Source organism: Mesoplodon bidens (assembly GCF_964165515.1).
Source record: "Mesoplodon bidens genome assembly, chromosome: 3".
NCBI classification, from domain to species: Eukaryota; Metazoa; Chordata; class Mammalia; order Artiodactyla; family Ziphiidae; genus Mesoplodon; species Mesoplodon bidens.
Window position 1 is genome coordinate 153,321,031 of NC_138178.1, and position 22,803 is coordinate 153,343,833.

The 22,803-nt window shown below is 43.8% G+C and overlaps 1 protein-coding gene and 1 pseudogene across 2 annotated transcripts in view; one reads left to right on the forward strand and one right to left on the reverse strand.

Moving 5' to 3' along the window:
- Positions 1-22,803, reverse strand: part of SPTLC2 (serine palmitoyltransferase long chain base subunit 2) — a 113,938-nt gene that overhangs the window by 89,011 nt on the left and 2,124 nt on the right. The window lies entirely within an intron of this gene.
- LOC308614981 (protein transport protein Sec24C-like) lies at positions 749-8,578 on the forward strand (annotated as a pseudogene). The gene is made up of 3 exons: positions 749-886; positions 3,569-6,502; positions 6,588-8,578. The product of its transcript is annotated as a protein transport protein Sec24C-like (transcript).

The following is a 22,803-nucleotide window of genomic DNA, read 5'->3' on the forward strand; positions in this document are numbered from 1 at the left end:
ATATAACGTTTCCTTTTATTACTATTAGTATTACAGAAAGTGGCACCTTATAGGAGCTCAACATGTATTTGTAAATGAAAATACACATTATGCTCTTTGCTCTGTCATAGAAGGGGTTAACTTATGATGATTACACAATTAATATTAGAACATTTCTAGAACCCATATCTGACACCCTCTAGTCTCAGCTGGACTGGAGATCAAGTTCACTCTAAACAAACACAGGCTATAAACCCTTACAGAATATTTCATATTCCGGATTCACCATGCAAGAGGGCTCTTAAGAGGCCTTTCAGTCACTCTAACTTGAGAATTACACTGTCGACAAGGCAATCAAGAAAACATATTGGCATATCACTCCCTCCAGGTCAAAAAATTTCACATTAAGCAGACAAGAGTGTGACACTCTGTATTATTATTCAAGGGAAGTTTAAGAACGCCAATGAATACCAAGACACATTTGCTTGAACAGTAATATTTTTTCCAGAAAATGAAGAAGGAAAAAAAAAAGGCAAAGGAAGAAATTTTTTTAAAGTCAAGACTAAGCACACACCATAAAACATGACTTTTTGGAGGGCCATGGGCAGAATGTTAGAGGCTGAGTGTTTGTGTCTCTGCCCCTGTTCATATGTTAAAGCCCTAAACCCCCAGTGTGAAGGTATTTGAAGATTGGGCCTTTGGGAGATAATTATGTTTAGGGCATGAGGGTGGGACCCTCTCGATGTGATTAGTGCTCTAATAAGAAGAGATGGCAGAGATCTCCACTGAGGAAAGGCCATGTGAGCATACTATGAGAAAGTGGCTGTCTGCAAGCCAGGAAGAGGGTCCTCGCAAAGAACTGAACCTGCCAGCACCTCTGATCTTGGACTTACCAGCCTCCAGAATCGTAAGAAATAAATATCTGTTGTTTAAGCCACCCCATCTATGGTATTTTGTTATAGCAGCCTGAACTAAGACAGAGGTAAAGAGACATAATGCACATAACCTACTCTCAATTGGTTCAGGAAAAAATAAGTGTGTGTGTGTGTGTGTGTGTGTGTAGAGAGAGAATGATGGAGAATTTCTTCATGAACCATTTGTGAGTCAGTTGCAGTTATACTGTACCTTTATCTTTTAATACTTCAGTGCATATTTCTAAAAACAAAGATATTCTTTTACATTACTATAGGACAATTTTCAAAATCAGGAAATTGCTAGAATACTGATACGTACTTTATTTAGATTCCGCTAATCGTCCTAAGAGTGTCCTTTGTAGCAAAAGAAAGTCCTGGATAATGTATTGTATTCTCTCTTTAGTTTCAGAAAAGAAAAAAAAAGAGGGCTTTCATTACACTGTAAAACGACTTAGAATGAATAATCCTGAGCAGAGGTTTCAAGAATCCCATGAAAGGACACAAAGTAACTATGCAATTTTGGGGAAGTAATTATTGGAAAGCAGAAGCTTACATTTCTGACATAGATACAAAATCACATAAGCATGATTTTTTAAAGCAAATAAACACATTCCCGCTTAATGTGACAGCAGGATGACAGAACCTGCCTATCACAACAGAACCTGCCCACCTGGTAGATAGCCTGGGACATTATTTAAAAAAGTAATGTCCAATATGAACCACCCATTATGCATCAGCAATCAAAGGACTGTTATGTCTTTTCCTTTAAATGAACCCTATTCATTTCCAGTGATACACTGTGTTGTTCCTTAAAATAAGTGCTGCTGAAATGGTTCTTTACTGGAATTTTACTGAAAATATACTAGCCTCTCATTACTGCCTACCACACACACTAGAGAAAATAGTTTGGAGTTTTATGCCCATCACACAAGCTTTGCCACACTCTGAACATATATTTCGAGAAGCATCTTCTTTTTCTTGGCAGGCAAATTTTGAAAAGTAGGGAGTCCACATTTTATCTTGCAATCAGGGTAAGTTCCCGAATTTCTGTTGGTAAGTAACTCATATGGAATGGACTAAGGAGTGCTTCCAAAGCCAGCTGTGAAACAAACCTATATTTTGACATTACCATATTCCTACTGAAAACTCAAAAATGCAGACCTCCAAGTATACATGCACTGCAGGATTTCAGTCAGTGTCATCCTGTGCACTCTGGGCAGTGATGTTCTGCACAGGAGTTATTATTTTCACTTGCCACTCACAGGTCTGTAGCACTTCCCTATCTCTAGATAAGCATCAAGGTATGACAGACGGATGTAATAGGAGATTTGCGTACCAGTGCAGCTCTGCCACAAATTCCGCATCTTCTTCTGAGCTCTATTCCACCTCTAACATGTTCTAAGCCTGTTAACACCGTGCCCTGCACTCTGGCTTTGTAGTTGACACGAACTGGAAAGGCAACCCAGTTTGCATCAGTCTCACTTCTCTGGGAATACTCCCTTATATCAGGGGTGGGTCCCTGGTGGTCACATCTGTGCAATATGACCGATTTCCTGGGTCCTAACTGACTGGCACAGCAGTAGGCGCCTATGCCAAAATGAACCCAACAACCCTCTCTCGTGGGGATTTAAAATTTCAGTGGGGAAGGAGTCTGAAGGACACTGGACTGCCAACGTCCTGGAGAAACGGTCCATAAACTCCTGTTGCCAAGGTGTCAAGCGCTGTGTTATTTCCTGCCATTTTACCTTTTCTGAGTTGTTCATCAATTCCTCCCTACTTTTTCCTTTTCTTTTGTTGTATACCTATCATCCTTGCAACAAATCACCTTTTTGTTTAGCTAGAGTCAGTTGCTATCAACTGAAAGAAATTTAACAGATACAGACTCTATGTTAAAATTCTTAGAACTTATTTTCTGCACTTACTGAACAGGTTTTTATATGTTGGCATAGCCTGCAAACTTTTACGTCTTTAGCAAATTTTAAAAAATGGTTCCCCACTTTTGTCAATTTTGTGCATTTGGAATATTGTTGACTGTCTTATCTAGGATAAGGGATACCTGGTTCAAAATCCTAAGTACTTACTTCCCTATATTAAGGGACATCAGATTCTAATTGCCCACTATAACTAACCTCTTCCCAGGTTCTCAATAATACCCATGAAGATAAAGCCAAAAGAGAAAAAAAGTCAGAACTAGTATTTTTTTTAAAAGGGCAATAAAAGGCCTCAAATCAAAATTCAGACAGTATCTGTCTGCTAAGTTCATCTAACTACAGAGAACACGCTCATAACCGTTAAACAAGACTAACTTTTCACAGTAGAAAAATCACAAACTAAAGGGCAAGTAATAGACTATTTAATACAAGATTTTTTTTTTTTTTTTTTTTTGCGGTACGCGGGCCTCTCACTGTTGTGGCCTCTCCCATTGCGGAGCACAGGCTCCGGACGCACAGGCTCAGCGGCCATGGCTCACGGGCCCAGCCGCTCCGCGGCATGTGGGATCTTCCCGGACCGGGGCACGAACCCGTGTCCCCTGCATCAGCAGGCAGACCCTCAACCACTGCACCACCAGGGAAGCCTTAATACAAGATTTTAAGGGAACTGGAAGTGGAGCCTGGGAGCCTTGACATTAGGAATGAAGTCGAACCTGGATCTGGAGCCGGGTGAAACCAAGTCAGTCAGCCCCACCTGTGCTGCCATTTGGGGAGCCTCAGCCTGTCCACCCAGGGTGTCATCAATCTGGCTGTGGTGGGCAACCAGGACCCACAGCCCCACCCCCTGTGGAGCCTCCAGTGGCCCAGTGCCAGGCTATGGGCAAACCCCTCCCCCAGGTGTTTCAAGAATCCCACCTTCTCCAGGGCCACCTCCAGCCTCAACGGCACAGGGCCCTTGTGGCCAGACAGCATATGGCCAGTTTGGCCAAGGAGAGGTACAGAATGGGCCAAGCTCCACTGTTCAGATGCAGAGGCTCCCTGGGTCTCAGCCATTTGGGTTAGTCCCACTGGCTCCCGTGGTCAGCCAGCCAGCTGTGCTTCAGCCCTATGGCCCTCCCCTGACAAGTACACAGGTGACTGCTCAGCTGGCCAGAATGCAGATCAGTGATGCTGTGGCCCCAGCACCTCCCACTCCGGGTCTAGGCTATGGTCCACCAACATCACTTGCCTCAGCCTCAGGAAGTTTCCCTAACACCAGTCTGCATGGCTCCTACCCTCAGGGCCAGGCTCCTCCCCTTAGCCAGGCCCAGGGTCATCCTGGGGCCCAGCCTTCCCAGCAATCTGTCCCACCACAGGCCTCCAGCTTCATACCCTCAGCTTCAGGGGGTCCTTGAATGCCTTCGATGACTGGTCCACTCCTGCCTGGACAGAGTTTTGGGGGGCCCCCAGGGAGCGAGCCCAACCATGTGTCCTCACCTCCTCAAGCTCTGCCCTCTGGTACCCAAATGACTGGGCTCCCAGGACCACCAACACCTATGCACTCCTCCCAGCAGCCAGGCTACCAGCTGCAACAAAATGGTTCCTTTGGACCAGCCCAGGGCCCTCAGCTCAATTATGGAAGTCCTTACCCAGGAGCAGACACTTGGGGCAGCCAGCCAGGGACACCTCAACTATTGCCTCCTAAGCGCCTGTACCCTGATGCCACCCCAAGCCCTATTCAGGTTATTGAGGATGACAGGAACAACCAGGGTTCAGAGCCACTGGTTACTGGTGTATGGGGCCAGGTGCCACCCTTAGTCAACACCAACTTCCTGGTGAAAGATCAAGGGAATCCAAGTCCCCAATATATCTGATGCACATCCTATAATATCCCTTGCACATCTGACGTGTCTAGAAGGCTCAGGAGCCCCTGGCAGCTGTCATCAAGCTGCTGGCAAGCCTGCCCCCAGAGGAGGCTTCACCATATATCGCTGACCACGGGGAACCTGGCCCTTCGCGCTGCAGTCGCTGCAAAGCATATGTGTGCCCCTTCATGCAGTTCATTGAGGGAGGGAGGCGTTTCCAGTGCTGCTTTTGCAGCTGTATCAATGATGTTCCCTCCCCGCCCCGTATTTTCAACATCCAGATCATACTGGCAAATGTGTGGATGCTTATGACCGTCCTGAGCTATCCCTGGGCTCTTGTGAATTCTTGGCCACTGTAGATTACTGCAAGAACGGTAAGTTCCCCAGCCCTCCTGCCTTATCTTCGTGATGGATGTCTCCTACAATGGCATCAGGAGTGGTCTTGTTAGGCTCCTCTGTGAGGAGCTCAAGTCACTGTTAGACTTTCTGCCTCGGGAGGGCAGGGCAGAAAAGTCAGCAATCCACGTTGGCTTTGTCACCTATAGTAAGGTACTCTGCTTCTACAATGTGAAGAGCTCACTGGCCCAGCCACAGGTGATGGTTGTATCTGATGTGGGCGACATGTTTGTGCCACTGCTGGATGGCTTCCTGGTCAACGTCAATGAGTCTCGGGCAGTCATCACCGGCTTACTGGATCAGATTCCAGAAACATTTGCAGACACAAGGGAGACGGAGACAGTATTTGCTCCTGTTATCCAGGCTGGCGTGGAGGCTCTGAAGGCTGCTGAGTGTGCAGGGAAGCTATTTCTGTTCCACACCTCCCTGCCCATCGCAGAGGTGCCAGGGAAACTGAAGAACAGAGACGACAGGAAGTTGATCAACACAGACAAGGAGGAGACTCTGTTACAGCCTCAGACAGGTGCCCATCAGACACTGGCCAAAGAGTGTGTGGCCCAAGGCTGCTGTGTAGACCTCTTCCTCTTCCCCAGCCAGTACGTGGAAGTGGCCATGCTCTCTGTTATACCCCAGCTAAGTGGTGGCTCTGTCTATAAATATGCTTGCTTTCAGGTGGAGAATGACCAGGAATGGTTCCTTAGTGACCTGGGTCAGAATGTACACAAGGTCACTGGCTTTGATGCTGTAAAGAGGGTCCCGACAAGCACTGGTGTCCGTGCTGTAGATTTCTTTGGGGCTTTCTACATGAGCAACACAAAAGATGTGGAGCTGGCTGGGCTGGATGGGGACGAGATGGTGACTGTGGAGTTCAAGCATGACGATCGGCTCAGTGAAGAGAGTGGAGCCCTCCTGCAGTGTGCCCTGCTCTACACCAGCTGCGCAGGGCAGCGATGGCTCCGCATCCACAACCTGGCCCTCAACTGCTGCATCCAGCTGGCTGATCTGTACTGAAACTGTGAGACTGACGTGCTCATCAACTACTTGGCCAAGTTTGCATACCGGGACCTCCTGAACAGCCCTGTGAATATTATTTGTGACACTCCCATCACTCAGTGTGCTCAGATCTTGGCCTGTTACAGAAAGAACTGTGCCAGCCCCTGCTCTGTGGGACAGGTGATCCTTCTTGAGTACATGAAGCTACTCCCAGTTTACCTGAACCCTTTGTTGAAGAGTGACGTCCTGCAGCCTGGAGCTGAAGTCACTACTGATGACCGTGCCTGTATCCAACAGCTAGTTACCTCCACGGACATGGCTGAGACCAACGTCTTCTTCTATCCTCAGCTCCTACCATTAACCAAGTCTCCCCATTGAGAATACCACTGAACCACAGGCAGTTCGAGCATCTGAAGAGCATCTTAACAATGGGGATATATATTGGGTTGGCCAAAAAGTTCGTTCGTTTTCCATAACATCTTATGGAAAAACCTGAACGAACTTTCTGGCCAACCCAATATCTGCTGGAGAATGGGCTCAACCTCTTCCTCTGCGTGGGAACAAGCGTCCAGCAGGGTGTTGCCCAGGGCCTCTTCGGCGTCTCCTCCTTCAGTCAGATCACCAGTGGCTGGAGCGTTCTGCCAGTTCTGGATAATCTGCTGTCCAAGAAGGTGCGAGGCCTCATGAATAGTTTGAGAGCACAGAGATGACGGTACCTGAAGCTTATCATGGTGAAATAAGAGGACAAGCTGGAGATGCTGTTCAAACACTTCCCAGTGGAAGACAAGAGCCTGAGCGGGGGAGAATCCGACGTGGACCCTGTCTGTCATATGCACAAGGAGATTTGGCAGCTACCAAGCTATAGCAAGTGGGTAAACAGCATAGGGTCCAGGCCAGCTTCCAGAAAGTACCCCAGGACAGCAGAGAAATTGGGACAGTTCCATATCTTATAAGTCATGTAAGCTGACCTCAGTCTCTCTGGAGGAAGGGGGAGGTATAAGGAGACACTTTTTTCTGGGCTCAAGTACCCTACCACTCTGTCATGTCCTGCTGCTGGAAGGTGCCCCTATCCCCTCACTTTACCCTCCTTTTCCTACTAATCCTGTTGTAATGAATGTAGTTTCTCAGTTCATTGTATATGATTTGGTGTTGGAGGATTTGGAGCCACCCAGACCCTCGCAATATTAGGTGTCCCTTTGGACCAGCCTCCAAGAAGAGAAGGGCAGGCGGGAAGGAGTAGGGGTCCCAGGGGGAGGGGCTGCTAATTCATCTCAGTGTAATCAACAACTTCCTCGATTAGGGATAAACATACATACAGGTGCACAAGGGTCGGGTATAGACCATACACAGTAGAGAGAAAAGGGCTCAGTCTTCTAGGGCCTGGAAGTCAATAGCCAACTCAAGAGTCACTAAGGGTGGTTGACTAGCTTTCTTGCTCTGCTTCCACTCTTCTTTCTCTCTCCTGCAATGATTGGTGATCGCTTGGTGGACAGAGGAACATTATCAGAGATGAATGAGCTTGGGAAAAGGGTTGTAAAGTGTATTAACACCTGGGAGAGGTATCAGCCTCCTTTCCAGCTGGAGAGGCCCCAACACTGGATGGTTCTGTAGGGAGCCTGGCCATCAACTTGCAGTACCTCACAGAGCCAGCCCGCATCCCACTCTGAGCTCCTGCTGGCAACACTGCTCTCCAAGCTGGGGGTTGCTGGGGAGAGAGGCAGAGGTGGCTAGTCTCTCCTGCCAGGACACCACTCAGGCTTTCGTACTGACAGAGTGGCTGACGGTTATCTCCCAACCTGACCTGGCTGCGGCAGGACAAGGGCTAGGCTCAATGGTGGCCAGGCTTGCCTGCTCCCAGCCTGGGATACCCCTGCTCTGGACTTCTCATTTCTCTTCATTAGTTTATTTTTCAATGTACCTTTTTTTTTTTTTTTTTGCGGTACACGGGCCTCTCACTGTTGTGGCCTCTCCCGTTGCGGAGCACAGGCTCCGGACGCACAGGCCCAGCGGCCATGGCTCACGGGCCCAGCCGCTCCGCAGCAATGTGGGATCTTCCCAGACCGGGGCACGAACCCGTGTCCCCTGCATTGGCAGGCGGACTCTCAGCCACTGCGCCACCCCCTTCAATGCACCTTTAATTTGCAAAGAAATAAACTAAGATGTAGGGAATTCCCTGGTGGTCCAGTGGTTGGGACTCCACACTTTCACTGCCGTGGGCCTGGGTTCAATCCCTGGTCGGGGAACTAAGATCCTGGAAGCCATACAAAGCAGCCAAAAAAATAAAATAAAATGTAAAAAAATTTTTAGGAAAATTGACTGTTCCGGAAGAAAAAAAACCAAGCCCCTAGTTAGAGCTTTTCCTCATATCGTACTGTGGAAGAGACAGCTAACTCGCCCCTTGTATATATTCTCTATAAGTTCCCATTAGTAACAGACTCTCTCAGTTTTTTTTAGCTGGGTACAAGGCTACCCAGCTACAGTCCACATTCCCAATCTCTCTTGCAGCAAAAGGGAACCGTGTGAGGAATTTGGGCCAGTAGGAAGTGAACAGAAATGATGAGTACCAGGGCTGGATTACATCCTTTAAAACAGCAACTGCTTTCCCTCACTTCTCTTTCCTTCTGCCTGTGGCCCAGAACATAGATGTGGTTGAAGATGCTAACTGAAGACGACATCCTCAAAGACTGCAAGACAACAAAGAAGATACCTCATAACCTACCTGCCCAGGACTACCTGTCTATCTCCAGACTTCACAAAGAGAAATCATTTCCATCTTGTTTATTTAAATGTCACATTTATAGCAACAAAAACAAAAAAATCAGAAAACAATATTGAGGCTTTTGCTTCCAAGTTGGAGGTTAATATGTAGAGGCAAGCCATCACTTTTCACAGAAAAACTACATAAAACTAAACAGATTACTCCAAACAAGAAGTCGTTTTAAAGACAATGAAGAACTGTTTTCCATGCAAAGAGGACAAGATGACCTAAAATTCCAAAGAGGGAAAAGCCTTTCCTTAGTGAGCTGAAATTGCTAGTCATTTTCTCTCCTCGTGGTATTTGCAGAGTTTGAACAGGAACTGATCATAACTGGACTTGCCAGAGGCAGAGAAACTCTACCAAGAGAAAGAAAAACCAACAGACTCTATAACAGCTATATAGGTTAGTATGAAGAGTCCCAGATAAGTGACCAGTTTTCTGCATAGGACGTTTACTAAGTGCTGGAGAAGCTGGGGAGATGGACTAGAAAGGTGACTTGAAATCAACCACAGTCTTACAATGCTTAAGAGGTAAAGTCATACCAGAGGGAGGGGCCTACAACAAACACACAATGGATCTTATCCTTGAGACGCTGTACTCACTAGAGTGAACTGAATCTACCTAAAAACTCAGCCCAGGACTTCCCTGGTGATGCAGTGGTTAGGAATCCGCCTGCCAATGCAGGGGACACGGGTTCGATTCCTGGTCCGGGAAGATCACACATACCACGGAGCAATTAAGCCCGTGCGCCACAACTACTGAGCCTGCACTCTAGAGCCCGCGAGGCACAACTACTGAGCCCATGTGCCACAACGACTGAAGCCCGCGCGCCTAGAGCCCGTGCTCCGCAACAAGAGAAGCCACTGCAATGAGAAGCCCCCGCACCGCAATGAAGAGTAGCCCCCACTCGCCGCAACTAGAAAAAGCCCGCGCACAGCAACAAAGACACAACGCAGCCAAAAATAAACAAATAAATTTATTTAAAAAAACCCAAAAAACTCAGCCCAGCCCACCCAGCTCAATCCCTGGTTAGATGGAGGTGCTCAGGCCCTTGCCATATCTAAGACAGCAAAAGGCAAAAACAACATTGACTTTAGTCTCTGCAGGTGTTTTGTTTTGTTTTTTTTAATGCGGTACGCGGGCCTCTCACTGCTGTGGCCTCTCCTGTTGCAGAGCACAGGCTCCGGACGTGCAGGCTCAGCGGCCATGGCTCACGGGCCCAGCCGCTCCGCGGCACGTGGGATCCTCCCGGACCGGGGCACGAACCCGCATCCCCAGCAATGGCAGGCGGACTCTCAACCACTGCGCCACCAGGGAAGCCCTCTGAAGGTTTTTTATTCACAGTGTTCAGCAATCAATCAAAAAATCCTGCTTTCCCAGGAGGCTGGGAGAGAAAACAGGAGTATGACTGAAAAAGAGAAGGCACGGTATACAGTAGTCTACAGTCACCTTATATTTCAGTACTGCTAGTCTTGGGAAATCTCTCACCCCTTGATCCCTCCCTTTAATTTCATGTCCCCAGAAGTGTAGATTCCTGTTAAAGTTTTTTTTAACATTTCTAAAACTGCAAAAATAATTTTCAGACATCAAAGACTCCCCTAGGAACCCAGAGCCCCTTTCTACCAGAGAGCTCAAAATCATCATAATCATCTCATTCTTTTCACTCCTTCAACAAATATTTCATTTCTATCTATATGTCAAGATCCGTACAAGGTATTTGACCATACAAATAAGAGATAGTCCTTTTTCAAGTCTTCAAGAATTCTGCATTTTTAAGAGAAAAAGCATGCAAAGATCAACATTCTTTTCACTCATTCAACAAATATTTCATTTCCATCTACATGTCAAGATCCATACAAGGTATGTGACCATACAAATAAGAGATAGTCCTTTTTCAAGTCTTCAAGAATTCTGCATTTTTAAGAGAAAAAGCATGCAAAGATCAACATTCTTTTCACTCATTCAACAAATATTTCATTTCCATCTACATGTCAAGATCCATACAAGGTATGTGACCATACAAATAAGAGACAGTCCTTTTTCAAGTCTTTAAGAATTATGCTTTTTTTTTTTTTAAGGAAGAGACTGCCCTTAAATATAAATGTTTATTTATTTTTACTTGTTGACAAGTTTGCTTTATGTATTTATTTATTTATGGTTGTGTTGAGTCTTCGTTCTGTGCGAGGGCTTTCTCTAGTTGTGGCAAGCGGGGTCCACTCTTCATCGCGGTGCACAGGCCTCTCACTATCGCGGCCTCTCTTGTTGCGGAGCACAGGCTCCAGATGCGTAGGCTCAGTTATTGTGGCTCACGGGCCCAGTTGCTCCGCGGCATGTGGAATCTCCCCAGACCAGGGCTCGAACCCGTGTCCCCTGCATTGGCAGGCAGATTCTCAACCACTGCGCCACCAGGGAAGCCCGAATTATGCATTTTTTAAGAGAAAAAGCATGCAAATATCAACATGATTGTTGAGATAAAAGAATAAAGAAACTGTTTTAAGGGATACTGTCTAAAGGGATTTATATATAAATGCAGAGGACGAAAAATGCACACAGAGTGAGAAGCATTTCTATTACAAGCAATTCTCAAGTTGTCTCACTTTTCTTCTTCACATTACTGATGACAAAACCAAGGAAAATTTAAGCTATTTGTCCAGTCACAGGAAAGTTAGATTCAAAGTCAGGACGAGAATCTAAGTCTCTACATTTTCCATCTGTTACCATTTCTTAGTCATATTCCTGAGATTTTCTATGAATCAAATTTTCTTTTAATTATTTCAGAGATAATACAACTTAATCTGATTGTTTTAAAATTATCAGTGGCTTAAAATTAGAATTTAACTTTAAACTCAACCTTCATGCTCATTTTTGCTATTTCGTATAATTAGCTATTTTTGCTATTCGTATTATCAGCTATACATGGATTGAGATAAATGGTTATAAGAGTTTCGTTTCCCCTGCTAAAAAAATGTCTGTTTTTAGGAAACCAGAATTAACACTAATTAACTTAGCTGCCCTGGAAATAACCTGCTTCCTTTGCCTACATACAAAGCCACAATTGTACAGGAGGCGATAAAGATATTATCCTTTAGCATGTACAGCACAGGTCTCCAACAGATACTTCTATCACAGTCTTCTGTCCATTTTAACACTGGGTTGTCTTTTTCTGTTTTGGCCGTGCTGCATGGCGGCTTGTGGGACCTTAGTTCCCCGACCAGGCATTGAACTGAGGCCACGGAAGTGAAAGCGCCAAGTCCTAACCACTGGATCCACAGGGAACTTCCTTGGGTTGTCTTTTTATTGTTGAGTTATAAGAGTGCTTTATACATTCGAGATAACAAGTCTCTTATCTGCTATATGATTTTCAAATATTTTCTCTCATTCTGTGGATTGTCATTTCACTTTCTTCATGGTATCCTTTGAAATACAAGCTTGTAATTTTGATCTAGTACAATTTATCTACTTTTTCTTTGGTTGCTTATACTTTTGGAGTCATACCCAAAAAACCACTGCCTGATCAAAGTCTACAGAGGTTTATACCTACGTTTTTTCCTAAGAATTTTATAGCTGTAACTCTTATATTTAGGTCTTTGATCCATTTCGAGTAATTTTTCTGTACATGGTATAAGGCAGGGATCCAAGCTAGTCCTTTTACATGTGGACGTCCAGTTCCCCCCACACCATTTTTTTAAAAAGGTCATTCTTTCCCCCCCTTGAATTATCTACTCTTGTAAAAAAAAAATCAACTGACCATAAATGTAAGGGTTTATTTCTGGACTCTCAATTATATTCCACTGATCTCCAACTTTGTTCTTCTTTTTCAAGACTTGGTCTATTCTGGGTCCCTTACATTTTCATATGAATTTTAGGATCAGCTTGTAAATATCACCAAAAAAACCAGGTGGGATTTCAATGAGTTGCACTGAATTTGCAGATCAATCTTAATATTAAGCCTTTCAATCCCTGAACATCGGATGTCTTTGCATTTATTTAAATCTTTTTTGATTTCTTTCAAAATGTTTTGTAGTTTTCAGTGTACAAGTCTTGCACTTTTTCTGTTGCATTTTTTCTAATCATTTAATTCTTTTTGATGCTACTGTGTGCAAAAGTTGTGCTTTGATGACACCAGGGTAATCACTCTATATGCTAAGGTCATAAACATTTTCTTTTATATGCTAGAGCTTTATATTTTTTGATGTTCACATATGAATATCTAACAACCTAGGATTGATTTTACAGAGTGGTGTGAAGTTGGGATCTATTTTTTTTTCCATACTACTTGTCTCAGCACCACTTAATAAAAAGGCAATCCATTCCCCACTGATTTGAAATGCCACCACCCTTATCTATCAAATTCCATATTCATAGTGTACTCTTTCTGGATTTTCTATTCTGCTCCATTTATATACCATCTGATCAAAATCTACTGCCTAAATAACTGTAGTTTTATGGCAAGTCTTATCATCTAATAAAGATGACTACTCCCACCTAATTTTTCTTCAAAACTGCCTTGGCTCTTCTTGGCCCTTTGCTTTTGCACATGCTTTTTAGAATCAATTTGTCAAGAAAGAATAAGAGAGAGGGAGGGAGAAAAAGAGAAGAAAAAAACACTTGGAGGGTAGGATTTTAACTGGAACTGCATTGTCTTAAAGATCAATTTGAGGAAACTGACACTTGTAACACATTTTCACCTGTGAATTTTAGGAACCCAAGCTGACTCTGTAACATATTTTGAGATAGTGGTTTTATTCATTTAAAGATACAGTTTGGATCACTTAAGTGGTGGTTCACTGCATTTTAGAAATCAGAAAAAAAAACTGTAATCTTTAAACCTCCTTTAATTTATTTTACAAAATGATATTCTGATTTTATACACATGCACGCACACACACACACAAACACACACATCTTCTGGGTGAGCAATCTCATTTCTAGGCATTTATCCTAACAAAAAAACCCAAAAGTGTTAAGAGAAGTACAAAGGGCTCATATATCAGAAATACTGAGAAAAGTCTAAACGTCATGCATGAGGATTGGTTAAATAAATTATGCTATGTATCTGTACTATGGAATTTATGCACCCTTTAAAAGAATGATGTTTGTGGGGGAGGGGCTATACAGGGGTAAGGGGAAGAAGGGTTATTATGGGATTACATGAAATCATGTGTGTGAAACATTTTTTCTTTTTTTGGCCATGCCACACAGTTTGCAGGATCTTAGCTCCCGGACCAAAAATTGAACCCGCGCCCTTGGCAGTGAAAGCACGGAGTCTTAGCCATTGGACTGCCAGGGAATTCCCCTGTGTGAAACTTCTGAAAATTGTAAAGCACTACAGAATTTACAGAATCTTTCATTCAACTAAAAAAATAATAATAATACATTGTAGGGACTTCCCTGGTGGTCCAGTGGTTAAAAATCCACCTTCAAGTGCAAGGGACGCGGGTCCGATCCCTGGTCGGGGAACTAAGATCCCACATGCCGCAGGGCAACTAAGCCCATGCCACAACTACTGAGCTTGCGTCCTGCAACTAGAGAGCCCGCACACTCTGGAGCCCGTGCACCACAACTAGAGAGAAGCCTGCGCTGCAACGAAGGATCCCTCATGCCGCAACGAAGACCCCGCATGCCGCAACGAAGACCCAACAAAGCCAAATAAATAGGTAAATAATATTTTTAAAAATACATTGTAAAAAAATGATGTTTGTCTCTACTGACTGATGATAGATTATATTCATGACACTAAGAGAAAAAAACTGTAAAATAGATGTAGTACAATCTCTTGTATGTAAAATTGTAACCCACTCCCTCTCACATTATATATATATATATATATAAACACACACATACACACATTTATATGTATATATATATACACACACACATATATAAATATATGGCAGGATATATATCAAAATGTTACAGTATTTATCTCCAGGTTATAGAATTTCAGGAGATAAAGCTGACCCTTGAACAATGCTGCAGTTAATCCCAGTATAATTTATAGTTGGCTCTCCGTATCCAAGGTTCCTCCACATCCACAGATTCAACCAACCACAGACTGTGCAGTACTGTAGCATTTACTATTGAATAATATCTGCATAGAAGTGAACTGGTGCAGTACAGACCTGAGTTGCTCACGGGTCAACTGAATTTATTTTCTTCATATTTTAATGTGTTGGTTTAATGTTCTGCAAGTATGGTATTTTTCCAACTCCTATATTTTCATATCAAATAGTATGTAAAGTATGTTGACTTTACAAGAGAAACACTACATCTGTTCATTTTAAATCTTATTGAAAATATGCAAATTTTCAAGAAATACTTGTTTTTAAAACTAAAAAATTTAGAACTTTCAAGTATATAAACTCTTGTAAAGAGTGTAACACAGGTGCTAGTCTACTTAAGGGCAAACTCTCCCCACTGAAATTTTAAATCCCCACGAGAGAGGGTTGTTGGGTTCATTTTGGCATAGGTACCTACCGCTGTGCCAGTCAGTTATGACCCAGGAAATCGGTCATATTGCACAGATGTGACCACCAGGGACCCACCCCTGGTATAAGGGAGTATTCCCAGAGAAGGGAGACTGATGCAAACTGGGTTGCCTTTCCAGTTCGTGTCAACTACAAAGCCAGAGTGCAGGGCACGGTGTTAACAGGCCTAGAACATGTTAGAGGTGGAACAGAGCTCAGAAGAAGATGCGGAATTTGTGGCAGAGCTGCACTGGTACGCAAATCTCCTATTACATCCGTCTGTCATACCTTGATGCTTATCTAGAGATAGGGAAGTGCTACAGACCTGTGAGTGGCAAGTGAAAATAATAACTCCTGTGCAGAACATCACTGCCCAGGGTGCACAGGATGACACTGACTGAAATCCTGCAGTGCATGTATACTTGGAGGTCTGCGTTTTTGAGTTTTCAGTAGGAATATGGTAATGTCAAAATATAGGTTTGTTTCACAGCTGGCTTTGGAAGCACTCCTTAGTCCATTCCATATGAGATACTTACCCACAAAAATTCGGGAACTTACCCTGATTGCAAGAAAAAATGTGGACTCCCTACTTTTCAAAATTTGCCTGCCAAGAAAAAGAAGACGCTTCTGGAGAGAGATATGTTCAGAGTGTGGCACAGCTTGTGTGATGGGCGTAAAGCTCCAAACTATTTTCTCTCGTATGGGTAGCAGGCAGTAGTGAGAGGCTAGTACATTTCAGCAAAATTCCAAGAAAAGATCAGCCTCTATAATCAACTCTCAAGAGATGAAATCTGTTGTCACCCTAATATCTAATTTAAACTCCTCAAAAACTACCAGTAAGTTCTGAATTGCCAAATCCAGTGACATGACAGAGTAGGACAAAGAATACAACCCAGAGGCTCTATGAACTTCCTAACTGGGCTAGTTATTAAAATGATTGGGAATTCAGCCTTATTTGTAAAATGGAGATAATATTCGCCTACCAAGGGCCCTGTGAAGGTCAGATAGGTTAAAAGGCTGGGAGAGGCCCTGGGCACAGTAAATGATACCTATTACTAGTATGATTCTTGGCTTCTGACCACCAAGATGTTGCTTACCACTGCTTAAAGAAACACCCTCGGGCTTCCCTGGTGGCGTAGCGGTTAAGAATCTGCCTGCTGGGCTTCCCTGGTGGCGCAGTGGTTGAGAATCTGCCTGCCAATGCAGGGCACACGGGTTCGAGCCCTGGTCTGGGAAGATCCCACATGCCGCAGAGCAAATGGGCCCCGTGAGCCACAGTTACTGAGCCTGCGCATCTGGGGCCTGTGCTCCGCAACGAGAGGCCGCAACAGTGAGAGGCCCGCGCACCGCGATGAAGAGTGGCCCCGCTCGCCGCAACTAGAGAAAGTCCTCGCACAGAAATGAAGACCCAACACAGCCAAAATAAATAAATAAATAAATTTATAAAAAAAAAAAAAAAAAAAGAATCTGCCTGCCAATGCAAGGGATACGGACGGGTTCGAGCCCTGGTCCGGGAAGACCCCACATACTGCGGAGCAGCTAAGCCTGTGCGCCACAACTACTGAGCCTGTGTGCCACAACTACTGTGCACAGCAATGAAGACCCAACACAGCCAAAAATAAATAATAAATAAATAATTAAATACATAATTTCTCTAAAAAAAAAAGAAACACCCTCCATCTCCTTGGGCTTTCACACACCACTTGCCAACACTTGTTCTTTCTCAATCAACCTTCTGCAGCAGTGGTGTGTGTCTGTGCTTTGCCTTCTCGCAAGAACATCGATTCCCCAATATTACATCCTTCGTGTCTCCTCTTCTTGCTTAATGCCCTCTTCTATCTACCTTACCAATTCCCATGGCTTTAACTACCACCCATTCATTCCTTCAACTAAGATTTCCTGAGCTCCTATTGCATACCAGGCACAATTCAAAGAGTAAAACCTCAGATGTTTGCTGAAGGGGCTTACTTATTAGGCAGCAAGAGGCTTATTTAGAATAATTCAAAACCACCACATTTGACAGGTCAGTACTTTATCTGTACGGTAGTTTCTAAAGCTTTCCAAGTCATAAAAGTTGTTGAATATTTTCCCCGACCTCAATATGTATTATTTGGAGTTAGGCTGGATCACACCCATAGTCTCAGTATAACTGCATATTTCACGGTACTTAGAAATCATCAGAAAGCTGGGACTTCCCTGGTGGTCCACTGGTTAAGAATCTGACTTCCAATGCAGGGGACGCGGGTTCGATCCCTGGCCGGGGAACTAAGATCCCACACGCAGTGGGGCAACTAAACCCGCACACCGCATCTACTGAGCCTGCCCACCACAACTAGAGAGAAGCCCCTGCGCCGCAACGAAGAGCCCTTGCGCAGCAATGAAAGATCCCGCGTGCTGCAACTAAGACCTGGTGTAGCCAAATAAATAAATAACTATTTTTAAAAATAATAATAATAAAAATAAATAAAAATGAGCCATCAACACAAGGGTTATCTCAATCCTTTAGGGTCTTACAGTACACATGTATTTTTTCTACAATCAGAAGCAAAAATTATTTTAAAACAAAAGGAAAAATTGCCACCTTAACCTTCACAATGGGTTTTGAAGGTAGTCTTAAAGACAACAAATGTTAAGATAAATTTTTTGGGCTTAAATTAGTCAAGAGCAAAAGGCTTACTTGCTTAATGGGTTTAATGGGTCACAAATTACAAATTATATTATAGAAGCCTTCTTAGAAGCTATTCAGAAGGCAACTGGCTTTTGAGGCCACAAACCATGTATTTAACCAAATAAGGCACACCCACTCAGAATGCAAACACAGCCTCTACCCATCCTCTCAATTGCCTGTTCTGCCAATAAACACTGCTTCTTTCTTTCAAAAATGGAATCTGATTGAATCTCAACCAATTAACTACTCGTTCAGAACACTATGAAGTTTCTGGGGCACCTAGTCCAACCTTAAAAAGTGGGCAAGTCTGCATTCCCTGAATGTCCAAGTTCTAAAATACTATATTAAGAATACAGTGATTTATATATTAAACACGGGTCTCATTTCCCAAGAATTTTTATTAAAGAGAATTCCTGAGTACCTCAAATGACTCTGGAATCTTTCACATCCAACTAGTAAGACTTGAAATGTTCTTCCCCTTGGAACAAAAAGCATTTGAAACAAAAATCTAGTCCCACAAGCTGTAAACAGTTAACAACATTATTTTTGCAAAGCTTTGAGGTCTTTGGATGTCTCATCAGGCCCTGAAAAACTTGAACAGGTATACTGGCCATTCTAGCTACTCCTCCAGTTCCTGTGGCATAACTAACTTCTCCTTTTCCCAGGTAATGTTTCCTCTCAGTGGAAACAAAAGCCTAGTAGCTACTTAGTAAACCACCTCTCATTAGTTATTCATTTGCCTTCTTCTAAGTATAAGAAGCAAAACCTTATAAAAAAAAAAAAAAAAAAAAAAAAAAAGGGGCTTCCCAGGTGGCGCAGTGGTTAAGAACCCGCCTGCCAGTGCAGGGACAGGGGTTCGAGCCTTGGTCCAGGAAGATCCCACATGCCACGGAGCAACTAAGCCCGTGCGCCACAACTACCGAGCCTGCACTCTGGAGCCCGCGTGCCACAACTACTGAAGCCCGTGTGCCTAGAGCCTGTGCTCGGCAACAAGAGAAGCCACCGCAATAAGAAGCCCATGCACCGCAACAAAGAGTAGCCCCTGCTCACCACAACCAGAGAAAGCCCACGTGCGGCAATGAAGACCCAAAGCAGCCAAAAATAAATAAATAAAATAAATAAATTTATAAAAAAAAAAAAAAAAAAAAAAAAAAAAAAAAAGAAGCAAAACCAGCACTTTGTTCTTTCTACTTTTCTTATCATTTAAATAAGAACATAACTTGTGCCCTAATTCCTCCTTAAGAATCTTATTTATTCTGGCAGCTAGAAGGCTATCATCCTTCTAATGTCTCATTAAAACTATTCCTGGGCTTCCCTGGTGGCGCAGTGGTTGAGAGTCCGCCTGCCGATGCAGGGGACACGGGTTCGTGCCCCGGTCCGGGAGGATCCCACATGCCGCGGAGCGGCTGGGCCCGTGAGCCATGGCCGCTGAGCCTGCACGTCCGGAGCCTGTGCTCCGCCACGGGAGAGGCCACAACAGTGAGAGGCCCGCATACCGCAAAAAAAAAAAAACCCACTATTCCTAAAGGGAAGAATCTTAGGTCCAAACTCTCTCAAAGGCAGATAATTTTTTTCTTCCATATTTGTTAGCTAAGTAAGGAAGGTTAAATGTGTGAACAAATCTCAAAAGTTCTTTAAAGAAATGGAAGACCAAAAGAAAGTAATGTTAACAAGGGGCTTTAAAAGTAGGAACCAACTGTATTATATTTCAGGTGCAACCAAAATATGGCATTTATTTAATCAAATGTTAAATCCACAGTAATAAACTCTTGGTAATTAAGATCACTGAATACTCCAAATCGCTGCTGAGAAAATTTCCTGCAAAGCCTCTAGAGGTCTTTAAAAATAGGACAGAATCATCTATCCAGATTAGTTTTAATAAAGTCCTACAAATAGAAAAGGGAATGAATTACATAAACCCCTAAAGGTTCCTTCCAGCTCTAATTCTGCCAAAGCTTCCAATTCTCTTTCTAAGTTTCCTTAATACTAATTGCTACCTGTTACCTCAAAAAAGGCTGACCCGCTTCTCTCACTCCTCTGAATGGCAGGGAGGAAAAATTACGGTTTCTCTTCCTTGTGAAAACTCTATCTACCGTCATCATTAAAAAACAGTAATGTCTACACCCATAAGGATGGCTACCGTAAAGAAAAAACCTAATTCTCCTACGATGTCTCTCCTTTACTCTCACACTACCTTGCCGCTAACACTTCTGACCAGATGTTTGGGGGGTGGGGGGTACACACCACTAAGCAATACTGTGACATCAGCTGGGTGTCCTACATTGTTTTTTCCTTTTTTTAAAAATTGAAGTATATAGTTAATTTACAACATGGTGTTAGTTTCAAGTGTAGGTGTCCTACAATTTAACTTACTTCTATCACCATCTACCTGGAGATAGCGGCAGATCCCACAGGTAAGGGCTCAGTCCCACAAGACTGCCTCCACCTCAACTTCAGATGCCAATCTCAATTTCAGGTTGTCACCTGTGCTTCTGACCAACCAGAGGTTCCTGGGACTCTCTCTTCGTAGAGCAGCTCACAGAACTCAGGGAAATTGTTTATTTACTGTTTACCAGTTTATTATAAAGGATCCAGATGAACACCCAGATGGAAGAGATATGTAGGGCAGGGAAAGTAGGGAGGGTCACAGAGCTTCCAGCTGTGCCACTCTCCCAGCATCTCCATGTAAGTCAGCAGCCCAGAAGCTCTCTAAACCCAGTACTTTGGGGACTTTTATGGAGGCTTCATCATGCAGGCATGATTGATCATTAACTCCATTTCCAGCCTCTCTCCCCTCTCTGGAGAATTGTGGGCTGGGGCTGAGAATTCCAAGCTTCTATTCATGGCTTGGTCTTTCTGGTGACCCCATCCAGGAGCCCACAAAGAGTCAGCTCATTAAAACTAAAGATGTTTCTATTGTCAAGGAAATGTCAAGGGATGTAGGAGCTCTGTGTCAGAAACTGGAGGTCAAAGACGAAACATTAGGACAAAAGATGCTCCTAGTGCTCTTATCACTTAGGAAACTACACAGGTTTTAGGAGCTCTATGCCAGCAGCAAAGGAAGTTATATACATATATTTTTTGTCCCTATAATCTCACAGCTACTATCAAAAAAAAAACAGAACAATTGTTGGTGAGACTGTGGAGAAATTGGAACCCTTGTGCACTACTGATGGAAATGTAAAATGGTGCGGCCACTGTGTAAACAGTACGGTGTTACCTCAAAAAATTAAAAATACAATTACCACATGATCCAGCAGTTCCACTGCTAGGTATATACCCAAAAGAATTCATGGTCTGGGCTCCCCTGGTGGCGCAGTGGTTGAGAGTCCACCTGCCGATGCAGGGGACATGGGTTCGTGCCCCGGTCTGGGAGGATCCCACATGCCGCGGAGCGGCTGGGCCCGTGAGCCATGGCCGCTGAGCCTGCGCGTCCGGAGCCTGTGCTCCGCAACGGGAGAGGCCACAACAGTGAGAGGCCCGCGTGCCGCAAAAATAAAAAAAAAAAAAAGAATTCATGGTCTAAGAGATATTTGTACATGTATGTTGATAGTGTCATTATTCACAACAACTGAAACATGGAAGCAACCTGAGTGTACACTGACACATGAATGGCTAAGCAAAATGTGGTATATACATACAATGGAATATTATTCAGCCTTAAAAAGGAAGTAAATTCTGATACATGCTACAACATGCATGAACCATGAGGATGTTATGATAAAGGAAATAAAGTCAGTCACAAAAAGACAAATACTTTTACTTATACGAGGTACTTATGGTAGTCAAACTCCTAGAGACAGATAGCAGAATGGTGGTTGCCAGGGACTGGGAGGAGGGGAGAATGCAGAGATACTGTTTAACGGGTACAGAGTTTCAGTTTTACGTGATGAAAAGAGTTATGGAGATGGATGGTGGTGACGGCTGCATAACATTAGGAATGTATTTAATTCCCCTGAATTGTACACTTAAAAATGGTTAAGATGGTAAATTTTATGTTATGTGTATTTTACCACACACACACACAAAATTTGGAAAAAAAAACTACCCAGAAAACAAAACCAAACAGTAACATCTGATTGTTTCATAACGTCCTTTCTACCACAGGAGCAATTTACTCAAACTCCAAACCCAAATCCAACAAAGAGGCAAGCATATACAGACTCCTGAGAGGGTAGAGGGATCTTAGAAGTTTCTAACTTCTCTTCTGTTCGTTAAAAGACAAATGGTGGAATATGTGCGGAAATGAACTTATATCCTGGGTTTAAAAACCCTGTTACAGGGCTTCCCTGGTGGCACAGTGGTTAAGAATCTGCCTGCCAGTTCAGGGGACATGGGTCCGGGAAGATCCCACATGCCACGGAGCAACTAAGCCCATGCGCCACAACTACTGAGACTGTGCTCTAGAGCCCACAAGCCACAACTACTGCGTCCACGTGCCACAACTACTGAAGCCCGCGCGCCTAGAGCCCGTGCTCCACAACAAGAGAAGCCACCGCAATGAGAAGCCTGCGCACCGCAACGAAGAGTAGCCCCAACTAGAGACATCTTGTGTGCAGCAACCAAGGCCCAACGCAGCCAAAAATAAATAAGTTTATCTTTTTTTAAAAAACCCTGTTACACTCTAGTTTAGTGAAGGCAAGACATACACACCTGCGCACTTGACACCTTATGTGTATTTTTACGCATAATTGGCAGCACTTCCCCCAGAAACTGGGGAAAATACACAGGGCTCGGAGCATTAGCACATCACGTTAATCGAAACAAAACCAACTGTACAAACTACTGTAAAGATACTCTTGCTCTCAAGAAGTTTCTTTTGCTTAAGGAAAAAGAAACGGGGAAGTAAAACA